Raw genomic sequence first — 18,972 nt, forward strand, 5'->3', positions numbered from 1 at the left:
AGGGAACTCGGTAATTTTTCAACATTTCTCCCCCCCCCCCCCAAAAAAAAAAAAAAAAAAGTCTTCCTGCACCAGTCAGACGATTATTTATGAATGGCCGACCCAGTTCACCCTGCACTAGAAGAAAATACCAGCACACGTTTAATACCACGCTTCAACTTAACTTAGTGGACAGGTCATTTCAATAAAACGTTTAGAATGAATTATTGATTTGTTTTCAGTTTCAAGCGCTTCCAAACAAAAAAACATGGTGTCCTACGTCACCTCAATTTCCTGTGCAATAACAAAAGTAAATGAAGAGGTCTTAGGATAAGACACAGATACCTAAATCTAATCGACCATCTGGAGGAGCCTCCCAAGAATATTGCAGCCAAATTCAGCTAGATTGTATAGCCATGTTAGCTGAGACACCTATAGAACAAGATATCAAAAGATGCAAATGGGGCTGGATTGGGCACATAGCTCAAAGAACAGCAGACAATATTGAAAGACTCTGGAACCCACTGGGGAAGAGAAAGGCTGGAAGACCAAATCTAACACGGGGATGATATGTAGACAAAGAAGCAAAGATGGCTGGATGGACATGGACCCAGCTGAGGGGAATAGCTTAGAGCAGAATCCGATGGCGAAGTAATGTCAAAAAGATTAAGTCAAGCACGGCCATGAGTCAATGCCAAAGTCAAGACATTAATATACCAATGTCATGAGACTAAAGTGCAATGGCAGAATTGTAAAAATGATGGATAGATAACAAGTATTTCAAACTTTCCATTCCTGCAAAAATTAATACAGCACTCTCATTAAATAAACCTGCTAAAGCAGTAATACCTTAAAACCTGGAAATTTTGAAAACAATGTATAGCATCCTTAAGTCGAGTTGACTATGGATCATTTCGTGGAACTGAGATGAATGCCTGGACATTAGTTCTGGTCGTAACGATGTCACCCACACAGCCAAGCAGCTGATGTGTCCAAAAGAACGCCAAGTGCCGATACAGTTTGGGGTCAGCGGCGTCGCAGGCTCTGCCGAGGTGAAGCACTGTGTGCTTCAAACTGCCTAAGGGTCACTAGCTCCTGATTTTTCCTCATGGTTGACTCCCGAAGCCTTTCCCATGACTAGGTATAGCTGCAAGGCAATAGAGGTTTGAATTCAGTTTTCCTTCTCCTAAGAGGGTAGCCAACCATAACAAAAGAGCCTCTACTGCCCGAAGCTTACTAGCTTAGGCGCCAGCTATTCCCCTTCGCCCTTTCTCCTGTTAGTTCAGTTCTGTGGATGCACACGTGACTTCCAGGAGTTGGACTGTTTATCATAAGCTTTGTGAGACGAATGCCATTAGGAAGCAATTTATAGGTAGTCCAGCAATGACATACTTACTCAACCTGTGAAAACAATATAGTCTTGGTAAATGTATGTGTGTTTCCAAACAAGTACCGTGCCTATTTATTTCTCCACAGAACACACTGTCTTACAGAACGCTGCTTGCCCTTGTAATGGTGCTGGCCATTACTTGGTTGACACATGGAACAGATGCAATCTCTTTGCGACCTTATGTGGGCAGTCAGTATGACCACAAGTCAAATCAGGTACTTACATAAACTAATGGATTGATAAACAGACAGAATGGAGGTCTGTTAGATGGACATTTGGGGAAAAAAGTGTATGAGACATTTAGACGGATGAATTTCAAGGTCATTAGCAACATTAACGACGGAAACTTAACTTTGTGGCATGACGAAATTCAATCTCATTTCAACAAAGCTTATATCAACTCTTATATCAACTCTTTCTGTCTGTCGGATACACAGTTTTTACAAGTTATTTATCCAACACCCATTCTCGAGTTAAAGTTGAGACATTGCACAATTATTCATTGACATAGACAAGACATACATTAATTTTAAAAAATAACTAATTAGTCAATTACTGTTAATTAATTACTATGCTTGATACCAACAAGGGAAATCAACTTTTCATTATTCACAAATATGGCTAAATTTATAGGGGTTAGTCCCCTTAAATAATTGTCAACGCTATTTCTCACACAAGGTTTCTTCGATCAAGGTGATACTTTAAGCGATTATTTACTGTACCTAACAAAACATGACTAAATTTAAAAAAAAAATCAATTATTCAATTAATTATTAATTTATCAAATAATTAATTTATATTATTGATAACAGTTGTAAGTAAAGAGTGATTCCCTTTAGATAAGCTTATTTTTCTTGTTGATTTTTTATTGTTTTATTTTGCTTGTTATTTTTTTGTATGTGTACTGTTACATTCTTCTTGAGCATGTTCCTGCGGGAACTTATTTCATTCATTGAATTCTTAAGTTTTAGAAAGTCCTGTTTTGTCCTTATTGTTTTCTTCATTAGCTTCTAGAATGATCCATTTAAGTCTGGTCCTGTCATGTTGTCTTCTCATTGTTCTACAGGAACTTATTTCATTAGCTTCTAGAATGATCAACCTTTTGAAGTACGGCTACGATTTTGATGACGGAATTACAAAAAGAAATGGCGGAACAGCTGACACACTTTACAACATCCCAGATCTGATGCATATAGGACGCAGATAAATGCAGGTAGGTTATACATGTAGGACGCAGATAAATGCAGGTAGGTTATACATGTAGGACGCAGATAAATATAGGTAGGTCATACATCTAGGACGCAGATAAATGCAGGTAGGTCATACATGTAGGACGCAGATAAATGCAGGTAGGTTATATATGTAGGACGCAGATAAATACAGGTAGGCCTTGCATGTTGGTATGTTATATATGTAGGACGCATATAAATACAGGTAGGTCATACTTGTAGGAAGCAGATAAATACAGTATGTATTACATATAGGACCCAAATAAATAAATATATACTACAGGTAGGCGTCTTTCTTTTAGCCGTGGAAAGCCCCAGGGCAACGACACCAGCTGGGAAGAGGATTCTGACATTGTAGGAGACCGATTTCTATGAAGACAGCTTACCGCCCGAATCGCCAAACGGCGCTGGAGGATCCATGTCAAAGACTAAACAATGATCTCTGTCCTCGACCAATCTTAATCCCTTATTTCACATTCAGTAATGCTGATATTAATGATGAATGTATATACCATCATTTATATAATCGTTTTTTGTTTGTTTTTGTTTTGTTTTTGTTCTCTTCAACTTCTTGAGTTCTGTCCCAAGCAGAGGAAGCATATTCTAATATTGGCCTGAGGTTAAATAGCAGCAAGTGCAGTATGTCTTAAATTAAATTTTTCTATTTAGAAAAAAAAATTATGTTGGTTCTTCGTCAAAACTAGAGAGTCCCTGGCATACACTTAGATATTGGGTTATCCGATTTAGCTTCTGAAAATACGAAGGCGTGTTCATTAGTTAAAACCATTGTAAAAATCTAGAAGTCAAAGTAAAAAGCTAAACAAGTACAATGATCAATGGTTTACAAAAAAAAAGTCATTCGTTCGTGTCCTGTATAACTAGCTAGCGATTGTGTTCCATATAAAATCTTATAATATAATATACATGTATATAATATGTAATGTAATGTCTAACATCTAGAAAAATAATGATTAACAGGTCATCTAATAATGATGAACATCTAATCTCAAGATATTTATCATCAATTCTAATGATATTTATTATCTAATGTAATACTTATCATCTAATTTAATGATAATTAACATTTAATCTTAAGATATTTATCATCAATTCTAATGATATTTATTATCTAATGTAATACTTATCATCTAATTTAATGATAATTAACATTTAATCTTAAGATATTTTATATCTAATCTAAAAATATGTAGAATCTAATCTAAACCCTAACCCTAAAGATGTGTAGAATCTAATCTAAAGATGTGAAGAATCTAATCTAAAGATGTGAAGAATCTAATCTAAAGATGTGTAGAATCTAATCTAAAGATGTGAAGAATCTAATCTAAAGATGTGTAGAATCTAAAGATGTGTATCATGATAAAATCTAATCTATAGATGTGTAGAATCTAATCTACTGATGTGTAGAATCTAATCTACTGATGTGTAGAATCTAATCTACTGATGTGTAGAATCTAATCTATAGATGTGTAGAATCTAATCTAATAATATTTAACATCTAGTCTAGTCTAATGTCTGTTTGTTTTCTCTCCCAGGTGCAGGAAGTCACGTGTCCGTTCTATTTGATGTGTTTTTCTTTCTTCCGGTGTGACGTCACCTTGAGACCTACTTTGTGCTAACATACATCCCCAGACGACTTCACTTCCATTTGCTGAGTTCTCCACGCGCTTTATTTTGTAACTTCAATTTATTTATTTTTGTGTTGAAAACTAATTAGCTATATTTTAATTCATGCTTACGTATCACATTTTAATTTCATACCAAACATCATGTCGCTGCAAATGTTCCCTCCACAACCCAACCCTTATCTAATGCCCAAGCTTTTAAGTGAGTTAGTTTGACGCTGTTGTTTTCACGCACGTTGCCCAAATGATACAGCTCTGGAAGTGGGATCATTTCGTTTTATGCCCCAAGTGCAGCGGTGGAGGCAAAGTAATAATGTTTACTTAGAAATACTCTTCATTCATTGGGATCATTTTTAAACAAAGAAATCAAAACGAAGCTAACTCCCGTTTCCGTATCTTCGTGTTATTTAATATACAAATGTAAACCTTTATGAGAAATGGAGTTCTCTGGGTTTTAAAGATTGATTGAAAGTCTAAATATGTAGAACTATTAGATACATTTTTAATTATGTGTGCGAAACGCTTTCAGATACTTAACTTCCTAAATTACATTAATTCGGTGCTATATTTCTAGGTGCTGAGAGGTGCCTAGTGTATGTTTGTTTTGTTTTTTTTTGTTGTTTTTTTTCTGATACGCCAGAATGCATGTCACAATTAACTCAGCCCAATCAAACGTTTAATTCTAAAGTGCAACAAAACAAACAATTACAGATAAACCAGAATGAGCCACAACAGCGCTAATGAATAATGTACACTGTTGTCTGTGGTTTAATCAAGAATTTCGATGGTCGTTGGAAAGGGAAATAACTTATTGTCCAAACACTTTATTGTACAAGATGTATTTGTACACGAGTTCTAAAAGAAACTGAAATAAAAGTTTGATCATTAAAATGTTTATGATACTTCGCGAGATCTCCCTCCTAGAAACATACAGTCACTGAAAATGAAAGAAGAAAAACAAATAGAAATAAAGGACACGTTTCGTTTCTCTAAACTTTCTAGTTTTTGTTTTCATTTTACCTATATGCCACCATCTTCCCACTTTGTCAATATCAATGACATATTTAAAAGTTGAAAGTGTTATATCTGTATTGTACAAAAATGTGTGTGTGTACCTTAAGGAAACGAGATGGCTCTTCATCTGTGTTTCCCTAACCATGTTCCGTGGAGCACATGTGACCCTTGAGCTGAATTGGTGCTCCAAGAGAGGCGACACTGATGAACTAGTGCAGGGGAAGTCAAAAATAAAAATAAAAATTGCGCTTAATTGCAATGAAAAGAAAATGAAAATGCAAGAGAGACAACTCATTCAGGGAAATATCGTCAAAGTGAGGCAGCAGCACTAGCGATCCAGAACTTTGGAGTGGGGAGGGGGCGATTTTTTTTTCAAACCCTAACCCTAGCGCCCAGTAAACCCTAACCCTATACATAAACGTGCGTACAGCATATATATATATATATATATATATATATATATGAATATAAGAAAATATACATATGAATTTTTAAAAAAGCAGTGTTTCTCAACCTTCGGCGAAAAAAAAAAGTCATGTTGAGGCCTTTCTCTTGCAGGTTTGGGGGTCTGGGGGAACGCTGTATGCTTCTCCAGTGAGGTTCGAGGCGAAGCCCCGCTGCCAAAATCGTTTTCTGGCATTCTTCACTGAAGAAAAGTATTCTCCTGACATCTACAGTTCATTACTCATCAGTGGAGTTCGGGGCGAAGCCCCGACGACATAAGTGTTTTCTTGCATTCTTCACTGCAGAAACGCATTCTCCTGACCTTAAGCTCCCTATTAAAAAAGGACCTTTTGAATAGTGTTGTAAACTATTCTAATATGAATTTATAGGCCCTTAATACATTGCAAATAAAACCGATTTGTTCCTTGAAAAGATAAGATACCCCACATATTTAGATTAAAGCTTTGAGGATCGCCGCCGAAGAAAAAATTATTCGATAAATAATATTCAATATAATTCAAGCGTAAAATGTGAGTTATAGTCCCAAATTTATGTAACTAGAAGATATCAGATTGAGTAAAGGTTGGAAAAGGCGACTAGGTAAAAACTATTTTGGTTTGGAACTAATCTCAATCGTGACTCTTGTACCGAAAAATTTCGTTTGAATTTTAACTTTTCCAAAGCCAAGTCTTTCTTAAAATAATTATGATAAATTCATGTGAAATTAAATTACATAAACTATCTGGCAAGGGGAGGGGCGATAGAGTGAAAACGATTAATCCTGGCTCCTTTTTATAATTTCTGCTTATGATTGCATTTGGCATTTAAGAATAGGGGTGGGGCGAAGAATTTAATTTATAGCATATATAAATTATATCAGAGACAGATTTTTTTTATTTTGTAATTTCTTAACTATAATACAAATAGAAAAAAGTAATTGTTTGTCGATGGGGGGGGGGGGAGGCGATTGCATGTATCGCTCCTCCCACCTGGTACAACCCTTTTTCATTTTATATTTAATAATCATAAAATTTGAGATTAGAGTGTGGTGCGACATAATATTCAATGGATTCACATATCAATACGTAGTTTATATTATATAGATATTCAACTAATTGTGTTCACAAACTATGACTTCTCCATAAAAATAGGAACGCCCCCCCCCACTAAGAGGGCTAGAGAGGGGAGGGCAGTACAGGCAATCGCATTCCCCCATACCCCACCGAATCGGCCAAAATACCAGAAGGGGAGAGACATAGTATAAAATGTATCTATTAATTCAACAAATTTTGTTCACAAACTATGATTTGTCCATAATAGTAGGACCGCCCCCCCCCCCACTCAAAGGGTTTAGGTGGGAAGGGCAGTAGAGGTATTCGTCCCCCCCCCCTAATCGTTCTACAGGGAAATGACATAATATAAAGATCGGTTAAAATATCAATACGTTTTAATCATATAGATATTTAATTGATTCTGTTAGCAAGCTGTGATTTCTACAAATAAATTGGAACGCCCCCCCCCACTCAAAAGTTTATTGTGGGGGGGGGGGGGGGCGGATTGATGTCATCGCCCCCTCCCGACCCCACCAAATCGGCCAACATACTAGAGGGGGGTGGCCAAATAATCTAAAAATCGCCCCTACCGCCCCCCCCCCTTGATCCGCCAGTGATGTGCAGAGAAGTTCAGTAAGCTCTGTATATAGAGATCTAGATCTACTATCCTGTGTTGTTATACAGGCAGACTACTTAGCAAACCAAAACAAACCTCAAGGATCTTTCTACATTCAAATAGAAAGAATAAAGTCATCATCTTGGATTTTACACTGTTGGGAGGGGGGGTCGGAATTTAGTGACTGATTTTTTTTTGGGGCTTTAAATGTGTTTCTTTTAGGTGAGATTTTAATACTAGACCATCACTTGCCCCAGCGCAACCAAAGGGGTTTCGAGTTTAAAACCCCCTAACAGTGGGTTTTGCAGTTAAACCCTCCTCTTTTATAAAACAAAAGAAAAAAAATGCAAACAACAATCCCCGAATTCCAAGAGCACAGTTAAGGAAGATTTTGATTTTAAACCCCCCTCCGAAATTTACGATAAAACCCCCTCTTCAATATAAGACTATCCATACATCAGTCACCTGATTCTATGAGCGAGGCAAAGAGGGGTTTTGTGTTTAAGCCACCCTCCCCCTTCAGCGGGGTTTGCAGCTAAAAAATACCTCTTCAATTTAAATAAAATTACACACTCAAAATTCTATGAGCGTAGCCAAGCCAAGGGGGGGGGGAGTTTAACCCCCCCCCTCCTCCAGCGCTTTTTTTAAGTTTAAAAAACCTCCATAGGGTTTTGAGTTTAAAACCCCCGTACAGAGAATTTTGAGTCTGAAAACCTCCTTCTTCCATATTTTTCTAAAGCAAACTACAGTCACAAAATTCTAAGAGCGTAGCTAAGGTGGTTTTGAATTTGTTAGACAAATTCAGAGATTTTTTAGTTTAAAACTCCCAAATCAGAGAATTTTGACGATAAACTTCGATAAACTACAGTCACCTAATACCATGAACGTAGCCAAGAGAGGCTACAAATTTCTACCAGTGGCTGAGCTGCATTAATAAAGTGCAGTGAATAGTCATCTGCCGAAATTGAAAAAAAGACTAAATGTCCCCAAACAAAGATGGCTAAGACTGATCTTAGGAATCAGTTATAGAGATTGGGTCTCAATCAAGGAAATCCTATGCCAAACTGGGAGTCGACCCCTTGGTAAGGTTGTAACAGAGCGTTGCACGAGGTTTGCGGTTCTCCGACAAAATGAATTACGCATAATAAGAGTTGTGATGACATGGAGGCCAATACGAGAAAAGCGTAAACAGGGACATCCTAGTACAACTTGGCGCCACACTTTCATGGAGGTCCTTAGAGCAGATGGGAAGAGGCTTCAGACATTGCCATTTAAAGATTATTGTGGAAGCACTTTACTGCACCGAACGGCGTGGGAGGATCTAAGTAAGAATAATTGTTTAATAGCAAGATAATGTGTAGATACCTAAGAATATGTATTTTCTTGGCTTTCAATACCGGAAATAAGGCTGGGGGAGAGAAAAAAAAATCCCACCCCCGAAAAAAAATCCTGGCTACGCCCATGATACACATCGTATATGAATGAATCTACAGATGTTTCAGTTTCTTTCAATTGAACATTAAGTAAATTAATTCAAGATCTAGTCACGTGTGCATATTTAAGGCATACATTACAGAAGAAGGTTAAACTGAAAATAATTATTTCATTATAAATCAACTGGAGCTGTTTTGATGTTGACGCAAAGGGTGTTCCAAAACAATAAGAAAGATGTCCATTGGGATGAGGGTATTTATGATATCCAGAAAGTATCTCTAGGAACCACTCTCAGAGACATAATACAATGTAATCTTTTAGTTAACATTATGGATTAATTTTTCCAATAAATTGGAGAATCGTGAGCACCAAATGTTTTTGATTACGTAGTAATATGATGATGGATATTTAGAGCAAAACATTATTAAGATTTTTCCCAAAGATATACATTAACTGTCAAATTTCTAGTACAAATGTTCAAAACGCCCCTCCAACAGGAGCCAATTCCTGGGCTCGAAGTTCATTTTCAAGGATTGAAGGCTAGAGGACTAAAAGTTTGAAGGAATCATTTAGCATCTCCAATATGGATGAATACTAAACTAAATGATGCTTTTGTTTGAACTCTACATAAATATTTCAATACATGCTACTCCGTTTTAGATTTATGTAATAAATGGCAATTTACTACAGTGGCGTAGCTAGGGTGGGGGGATGAGAATTTGGGGGGGGACCCCAATGAGTATTTTTCACATTGAATATTAAATATTACGCAAAATCCAGGGGCCAATAATGAGGTCAAGCCCCCCCCCGGGGCCCCCAAATGATGGCAAATTTTAGATGCGCCCCTGATTTACTACAACCTCTTTGTGCAGGCTTTTCTGACACTGCAATTGAGTCGACGTTGAGAGGCATGCTAAATATTATATTATTCCTAAACAGTGCCTGATAGAAGGATATCGGCAATCCCTAGACACATTGCTCATACTATTTATTGAGGTATAAATATATATATATTCGATATTCCACACATAGCACTTCAGCTTTGTAACTACATATATTAAATTATGAATTATCCTATCTAGAATTAGCGAGTAGTACCTAAGAGTGAAATACACATATGATCCAAATAGTAAAGTGTACCATTATTTAAAAAGTGTAGAAAACCCTGATCCATCATCTTTGATTCCTTTTTATTTATAATTATTAAAACTACTTTGAAGGATCATATGTTGTGCATTGTTTAATTTTTTTCTCTCCCTTTTTGAAAACTTTTATACTAAGAGCCCTAACTAAGAGATGCATATGCACATGATTTATTGAAGTTATCTCCCCTGCATAATATTTATTTTTTAAATCTTCTCTAAGGAAATATTAAGAAAGATCAAATGTAGTCTTGTAGACAATTGAGTGTGATTAAGCTTTGCTAAAACGTGTTTTAATTAGTTTGGACATTCTAATTGTGAATGCATTAGATTATAGATAGTTTTTTTTTTATGAATGAAATGTCAATCGGAATTCAAGTTTTTCTCCAATGCGCCAGGCGAATAGTCTATTCATGAATCAATAGGCTTTGGGAAACAAGAAATGGAGAGATGTCCGCCGTCAAAACAATTCATTGCTATTTTTTTATTGTGACATACATTTGAAATTAAAACAGGGACCATACTTTTGAAAAGTAACATGAACTCAACAAACATGCAAGGAAAAATAAAACAATGAGAAACAAAACAAATAAATCAATGATTGAACTAGTGATTGTCTAATCTAAAGCATGGCATCAGTTACAACTATAACATTCAACATATTAAAACATTTTGTCAAATTTTCAACATATATATATATATATTAAAAAAAGAGCCACGTAAACACACATTTATAACATAACATTATCATATCACATCTTTGTTTATCATTGTTCGTATGATTGGATCACTTTTTTTTCGTTAACAAACTAATTCTACAAAAAAAAGAATTTCACTCTATTGTAACATACAAATTAGAAAAAAACCGTTCTAGTCTAGTATTCAGGCTGAACAATGCAATCCAGCAAATAAAAAACTAATGTGACATTCTGAATCAGACTCTTTTTTGCTTTACAGTGCCATTCGTTTGATAATATGTTTTAATGACCTTTCAAGAACTGCACACATTCTTCAAATAGAAACAACAATTTCCTCAAGTTTACTAGGAATTCTTTATCCTTAGAATTTTTAGACATAATAAGTAAACATTTCCATAAACTAACTCGGTATTTTCTTGTGCTAGAACTTATGCTTCACTAAACTTAGCTCAAAATTTCTAGACACTTCCCCAAAGCTAAAAGTATGCTTCACTAAACTTAGCTCAAAATTTCTAGACACTTCCCCAAAGCTAAAAGTATGCTTCACTTAACTTAGCTCAAAATTTCTAGACACTTCCCTAAAGCTAAAAGTATGCTTCACTAAACTTAGCTCGAAATTTCTAGACACTTCCCTAAAGCTAAAAGTATGCTTCACTAAACTTAGCTCAAAATTTCTAGACACTTCCCCAAAGCTAAAAGTATGCTTCACTAAACTTAGCTCAAAATTTCTAGACACTTCCCCAAAGCTAAAAGTATGCTTCACTAAACTTAGCTCAAAATTTCTAGACACTTCCCCAAAGCTAAAAGTATGCTTCACTAAACTTAGCTCAAAATTTCTAGACACTTCCCCAAAGCTAAAAGTATGCTTCACTAAACTTAGCTCAAAATTTCTAGACACTTCCATAAAGCTAAAAGTATGCTTCACTAAACTTAGCTCAAAATTTCTAGACACTTCCCCAAAGCTAAAAGTATGCTTCACTAAACTTAGCTCAAAATTTCTAGACACTTCCCCAAAGCTAAAAGTATGCTTCACTAAACTTAGCTCAAAATTTCTAGACTCTTCCCCAAAGCTAAAAGTATGCTTCACTAAACTTAGCTCAAAATTTCTAGACTCTTCCCTAAAGCTAAAAGTATGCTTCACTAAACTTAGCTCAAAATTTCTAGACACTTCCCCAAAGCTAAAAGTATGCTTCACTAAACTTAGCTCAAAATTTCAAGACACTTCCCTAAAGCTAAAAGTATGCTTCACTAAACTTAGCTCAAAATTTCTAGACACTTCCCCAAAGCTAAAAGTATGCTTCACTAAACTTAGCTCAAAATTTCTAGACACTTCCCCAAAGCTAAAATTATGCTTCACTAAACTTAGCTCAAAATTTCTAGACACTTCCCCAAAGCTAAAAGTATGCTTCACTAAACTTAGCTCAAAATTTCTAGACACTTCCCCAAAGCTAAAAGTATGCTTCACTAAACTTAGCTCAAAATTTCTAAACACTTCCCCAAAGCTAAAAGTATGCTTCACTAAACTTAGCTCAAAATTTCTAGACACTTCCCTAAAGATAAAAGTATGCTTCACTAAACTTAGCTCGAAATTTCTAGACACTTCCCCAAAGCTAAAAGTATGCTTCACTAAACTTAGCTCAAAATTTCTAGACACTTCCCCAAAGCTAAAAGTATGTTTCACTAAACTTAGCTCAAAATTTCTAGACACTTCCCCAAAGCTAAGAGTATGCTTCACTAAACTTAGCTCAAAATTTCTAGTTACTTCCCCAAAGCTAAAAGTATGCTTCACTAAACTTAGCTCAAAATTTCTAGACACTTCCCCAAAGCTAAAAGTATGCTTCACTAAACTTAGCTCAAAATTTCTAGACACTTCCCCAAAGCTAAAAGTATGCTTCACTAAACTTAGCTCAAAATTTCTAGACACTTCCCCAAAGCTAAAAGTATGCTTCACTAAACTTAGCTCAAAATTTCTAGACACTTCCATAAAGCTAAAAGTATGCTTCACTAAACTTAGCTCAAAATTTCTAGTCACATCCCCAAAGCTAAAAGTATGCTTCACTAAACTTAGCTCAAAATTTCTAGACACTTCCCCAAAGCTAAAAGTATGCTTCACTAAACTTAGCTCAAAATTTCTAGACTCTTCCCTAAAGCTAAAAGTATGCTTCACTAAACTTAGCTCAAAATTTCTAGACACTTCCCCAAAGCTAAAAGTATGCTTCACTAAACTTAGCTCAAAATTTCTAGACACTTCCCCAAAGCTAAAAGTATGCTTCACTAAACTTAGCTCAAAATTTCTAGACACTTCCCCAAAGCTAAAAGTATGCTTCACTAAACTTAGCTCAAAATTTCTAGACACTTCCCCAAAGCTAAAAGTATGCTTCACTAAACTTAGCTCAAAATTTCTAGACACTTCCATAAAGCTAAAAGTATGCTTCACTAAACTTAGCTCAAAATTTCTAGACACTTCCCCAAAGCTAAAAGTATGCTTCACTAAACTTAGCTCAAAATTTCTAGACTCTTCCCCAAAGCTAAAAGTATGCTTCACTAAACTTAGCTCAAAATTTCTAGACTCTTCCCTAAAGCTAAAAGTATGCTTCACTAAACTTAGCTCAAAATTTCTAGACACTTCCCCAAAGCTAAAAGTATGCTTCACTAAACTTAGCTCAAAATTTCTGGACACTTCCCTAAAGCTAAAAGTATGCTTCACTAAACTTAGCTCAAAATTTCTAGACACTTCCCCAAAGCTAAAAGTATGCTTCACTAAACTTAGCTCAAAATTTCTAGACACTTCCCCAAAGCTAAAAGTATGCTTCACTAAACTTAGCTCAAAATTTCTAGACACTTCCCCAAAGCTAAAAGTATGCTTCACTAAACTTAGCTCAAAATTTCTAGACACTTCCCCAAAGCTAAAAGTATGCTTCACTAAACTTAGCTCAAAATTTCTAAACACTTCCCCAAAGCTAAAAGTATGCTTCACTAAACTTAGCTCAAAATTTCTAGACACTTCCCTAAAGATAAAAGTATGCTTCACTAAACTTAGCTCGAAATTTCTAGACACTTCCCCAAAACTAAAAGTATGCTTCACTAAACTTAGCTCAAAATTTCTAGACACTTCCCCAAAGCTAAAAGTATGTTTCACTAAACTTAGCTCAAAATTTCTAGACACTTCCCCAAAGCTAAGAGTATGCTTCACTAAACTTAGCTCAAAATTTCTAGTTACTTCCCCAAAGCTAAAAGTATGCTTCACTAAACTTAGCTCAAAATTTCTAGACACTTCCATAAAGCTAAAAGTATGCTTCACTAAACTTAGCTCAAAATTTCTAGACAATTCCTCAAAGCTAAAAGTATGCTTCACTAAACTTAGCTCAAAATTTCTAGACACTTCCCCAAAGCTAAAAGTATGCTTCACTAAACTTAGCTCAAAATTTCTAGACACTTCCATAAAGCTAAAAGTATGCTTCACTAAACTTAGCTCAAAATTTCTAGTCACATCCCCAAAGCTAAAAGTATGCTTCACTAAACTTAGCTCAAAATTTCTAGACACTTCCCCAAAGCTAAAAGTATGCTTCACTAAACTTAGCTCAAAATTTCTAGACTCTTCCCTAAAGCTAAAAGTATGCTTCACTAAACTTAGCTCAAAATTTCTAGACACTTCCCCAAAGCTAAAAGTATGCTTCACTAAACTTAGCTCAAAATTTCTAGACACTTCCCCAAAGCTAAAAGTATGCTTCACTAAACTTAGCTCAAAATTTCTAGACACTTCCCCAAAGCTAAAAGTATGCTTCACTAAACTTAGCTCAAAATTTCTAGACACTTCCCCAAAGCTAAAAGTATGCTTCACTAAACTTAGCTCAAAATTTCTAGACACTTCCCCAAAGCTAAAAGTATGCTTCACTAAACTTAGCTCAAAATTTCTAGACACTTCCCCAAAGCTAAAAGTATGCTTCACTAAACTTAGCTCAAAATTTCTAGACACTTCCATAAAGCTAAAAGTATGCTTCACTAAACTTAGCTCAAAATTTCTAGACACTTCCCCAAAGCTAAAAGTATGCTTCACTAAACTTAGCTCAAAATTTCTAGACACTTCCCCAAAGCTAAAAGTATGCTTCACTAAACTTAGCTCAAAATTTCTAGACACTTCCCCAAAGATAAAAGTATGCTTCACTAAACTTAGCTCAAAATTTCTAGACTCTTCCCTAAAGCTAAAAGTATGCTTCACTAAACTTAGCTCAAAATTTCTAGACACTTCCCCAAAGCTAAAAGTATGCTTCACTAAACTTAGCTCAAAATTTCTAGACACTTCCCCAAAGCTAAAAGTATGCTTCACTAAACTTAGCTCAAAATTTCTAGACACTTCCCCAAAGCTAAAAGTATGCTTCACTAAACTTAGCTCAAAATTTCTAGACACTTCCCCAAAGCTAAAAGTATGCTTCACTAAACTTAGCTCAAAATTTCTAGACACTTCCCCAAAGCTAAAAGTATGCTTCACTAAACTTAGCTCAAAATTTCTAGACACTTCCCCAAAGCTAAAAGTATGCTTCACTAAACTTAGCTCAAAATTTCTAGACACTTCCCCAAAGCTAAAAGTATGCTTCACTAAACTTAGCTCAAAATTTCTAGACTCTTCCCTAAAGCTAAAAGTATGCTTCACTAAACTTAGCTCAAAATTTCTAGACACTTCCCCAAAGCTAAAAGTATGCTTCACTAAACTTAGCTCAAAATTTCTAGACACTTCCCTAAAGCTAAAAGTATGCTTCACTAAACTTAGCTCAAGATTTCTAGACACTTCCCCAAAGCTAAAAGTATGCTTCACTAAACTTAGCTCAAAATTTCTAGACACTTCCCCAAAGCTAAAAGTATGCTTCACTAAACTTAGCTCAAAATTTCTAGACACTTCCCCAAAGCTAAAAGTATGCTTCACTAAACTTAGCTCAAAATTTCTAGACACTTCCCTAAAGCTAAAAGTATGCTTCACTAAACTTAGCTCAAAATTTCTAGACAATTCCCTAAAGCTAAAAGTATGCTTCACTAAATATAGCTCGAAATTTCTAGACACTTCCCCAAAGCTAAAAGTATGCTTCACTAAACTTAGCTCAAAATTTCTAGACACTTCCCCAAAGCTAAAAGTATGCTTCACTAAACTTAGCTCAAAATTTCTAGACACTTCCCCAAAGCTAAAAGTATGCTTCACTAAACTTAGCTCAAAATTTCTAGACACTTCCCTAAAGCTAAAAGTATGCTTCACTAAACTTAGCTCAAAATTTCTAGACAATTCCCTAAAGCTAAAAGTATGCTTCACTAAATATAGCTCGAAATTTCTAGACACTTCCCCAAAGCTAAAAGTATGCTTCACTAAACTTAGCTCAAAATTTCTAGACACTTCACCAAAGCTAAAAGTATGTTTCACTAAACTTAGCTCAAAATTTCTAGACACTTCCCCAAAGCTAAAAGTATGCTTCACTAAACTTAGCTCAAAATTTCTAGTTACTTCCCCAAAGCTAAAAGTATGCTTCACTAAACTTAGCTCAAAATTTCTAGACACTTCCATAAAGCTAAAAGTATGCTTCACTAAACTTAGCTCAAAATTTCTAGACACTTCCCCAAAGCTAAAAGTATGCTTCACTAAACTTAGCTCAAAATTTCTAGACACTTCCCCAAAGCTAAAAGTATGCTTCACTAAACATAGCTCAAAATTTCTAGACACTTCCATAAAGCTAAAAGTATGCTTCACTAAACTTAGCTCAAAATTTCTAGTCACATCCCTAAATCTAAAAGTATGCTTCACTAAACTTAGCTCAAAATTTCTAGACACTTCCCCAAAGCTAAAAGTATGCTTCACTAAACTTAGCTCAAAATTTCTAGACTCTTCCCTAAAGCTAAAAGTATGCTTCACTAAACTTAGCTCAAAATTTCTAGACACTTCCCCAAAGCTAAAAGTATGCTTCACTAAACTTAGCTCAAAATTTCTAGACACTTCCCCAAAGCTAAAAGTATGCTTCACTAAACTTAGCTCAAAATTTCTAGACACTTCCCCAAAGCTAAAAGTATGCTTCACTAAACTTAGCTCAAAATTTCTAGTTACTTCCCCAAAGCTAAAAGTATGCTTCACTAAACTTAGCTCAAAATTTCTAGACACTTCCATAAAGCTAAAAGTATGCTTCACTAAACTTAGCTCAAAATTTCTAGACACTTCCCCAAAGCTAAAAGTATGCTTCACTAAACTTAGCTCAAAATTTCTAGACTCTTCCCCAAAGCTAAAAGTATGCTTCACTAAACTTAGCTCAAAATTTCTAGACTCTTCCCTAAAGCTAAAAGTATGCTTCACTAAACTTAGCTCAAAATTTCTAGACACTTCCCCAAAGCTAAAAGTATGCTTCACTAAACTTAGCTCAAAATTTCTAGACACTTCCCTAAAGCTAAAAGTATGCTTCACTAAACTTAGCTCAAGATTTCTAGACACTTCCCCAAAGCTAAAAGTATGCTTCACTAAACTTAGCTCAAAATTTCTAGACACTTCCCCAAAGCTAAAAGTATGCTTCACTAAACTTAGCTCAAAATTTCTAGACACTTCCCCAAAGCTAAAAGTATGCTTCACTAAACTTAGCTCAAAATTTCTAGACACTTCCCCAAAGCTAAAAGTATGCTTCACTAAACTTAGCTCAAAATTTCTAAACACTTCCCCAAAGCTAAAAGTATGCTTCACTAAACTTAGCTCAAAATTTCTAGACACTTCCCTAAAGATAAAAGTATGCTTCACTAAACTTAGCTCGAAATTTCTAGACACTTCCCCAAAACTAAAAGTATGCTTCACTAAACTTAGCTCAAAATTTCTAGACACTTCCCCAAAGCTAAAAGTATGTTTCACTAAACTTAGCTCAAAATTTCTAGACACTTCCCCAAAGCTAAGAGTATGCTTCACTGAACTTAGCTCAAAATTTCTAGTTACTTCCCCAAAGCTAAAAGTATGCTTCACTAAACTTAGCTCAAAATTTCTAGACACTTCCATAAAGCTAAAAGTATGCTTCACTAAACTTAGCTCAAAATTTCTAGACAATTCCTCAAAGCTAAAAGTATGCTTCACTAAACTTAGCTCAAAATTTCTAGACACTTCCCCAAAGCTAAAAGTATGCTTCACTAAACTTAGCTCAAAATTTCTAGACACTTCCATAAAGCTAAAAGTATGCTTCACTAAACTTAGCTCAAAATTTCTAGTCACATCCCCAAAGCTAAAAGTATGCTTCACTAAACTTAGCTCAAAATTTCTAGACACTTCCCCAAAGCTAAAAGTATGCTTCACTAAACTTAGCTCAAAATTTCTAGACTCTTCCCTAAAGCTAAAAGTATGCTTCACTAAACTTAGCTCAAAATTTCTAGACACTTCCCCAAAGCTAAAAGTATGCTTCACTAAACTTAGCTCAAAATTTCTAGACACTTCCCCAAAGCTAAAAGTATGCTTCACTAAACTTAGCTCAAAATTTCTAGACACTTCCCCAAAGCTAAAAGTATGCTTCACTAAACTTAGCTCAAAATTTCTAGACACTTCCCCAAAGCTAAAAGTATGCTTCACTAAACTTAGCTCAAAATTTCTAGACACTTCCCCAAAGCTAAAAGTATGCTTCACTAAACTTAGCTCAAAATTTCTAGACACTTCCCCAAAGCTAAAAGTATGCTTCACTAAACTTAGCTCAAAATTTCTAGACACTTCCATAAAGCTAAAAGTATGCTTCACTAAACTTAGCTCAAAATTTCTAGACACTTCCCCAAAGCTAAAAGTATGCTTCACTAAACTTAGCTCAAAATTTCTAGACACTTCCCCAAAGCTAAAAGTATGCTTCACTAAACTTAGCTCAAAATTTCTAGACACTTCCCCAAAGCTAAAAGTATGCTTCACTAAACTTAGCTCAAAATTTCTAGACTCTTCCCTAAAGCTAAAAGTATGCTTCACTAAACTTAGCTCAAAATTTCTAGACACTTCCCCAAAGCTAAAAGTATGCTTCACTAAACTTAGCTGAAAATTTCTAGACACTTCCCCAAAGCTAAAAGTATGCTTCACTAAACTTAGCTCAAAATTTCTAGACACTTCCCCAAAGCTAAAAGTATGCTTCACTAAACTTAGCTCAAAATTTCTAGACACTTCCCCAAAGCTAAAAGTATGCTTCACTAAACTTAGCTCAAAATTTCTAGACACTTCCCCAAAGCTAAAAGTATGCTTCACTAAACTTAGCTCAAAATTTCTAGACACTTCCCCAAAGCTAAAAGTATGCTTCACTAAACTTAGCTCAAAATTTCTAGACACTTCCCCAAAGCTAAAAGTATGCTTCACTAAACTTA

At 35.3% G+C, this 18,972-nt stretch overlaps 1 long non-coding RNA gene across 2 annotated transcripts; it reads left to right on the plus strand.

Annotated features, from left to right (window-relative positions):
• Positions 1-2,691: 2,691 nt before the first annotated feature.
• LOC106068689 (uncharacterized) lies at positions 2,692-5,235 on the plus strand. Of its 2 annotated transcripts, none has more exons than XR_008778856.1 (2): positions 2,692-2,718; positions 4,152-5,235. It is a non-coding gene; the product is annotated as an uncharacterized LOC106068689 (long non-coding RNA). The 2 variants fall into 2 exon arrangements; XR_008778859.1 differs by lacking the exon at positions 2,692-2,718 and adding an exon at positions 2,730-2,752.
• Positions 5,236-18,972: the final 13,737 nt, after the last annotated feature.

This window comes from Biomphalaria glabrata, chromosome 1 (genome assembly GCF_947242115.1).
Source record: "Biomphalaria glabrata chromosome 1, xgBioGlab47.1, whole genome shotgun sequence".
Taxonomy (NCBI): domain Eukaryota; kingdom Metazoa; phylum Mollusca; class Gastropoda; family Planorbidae; genus Biomphalaria; species Biomphalaria glabrata.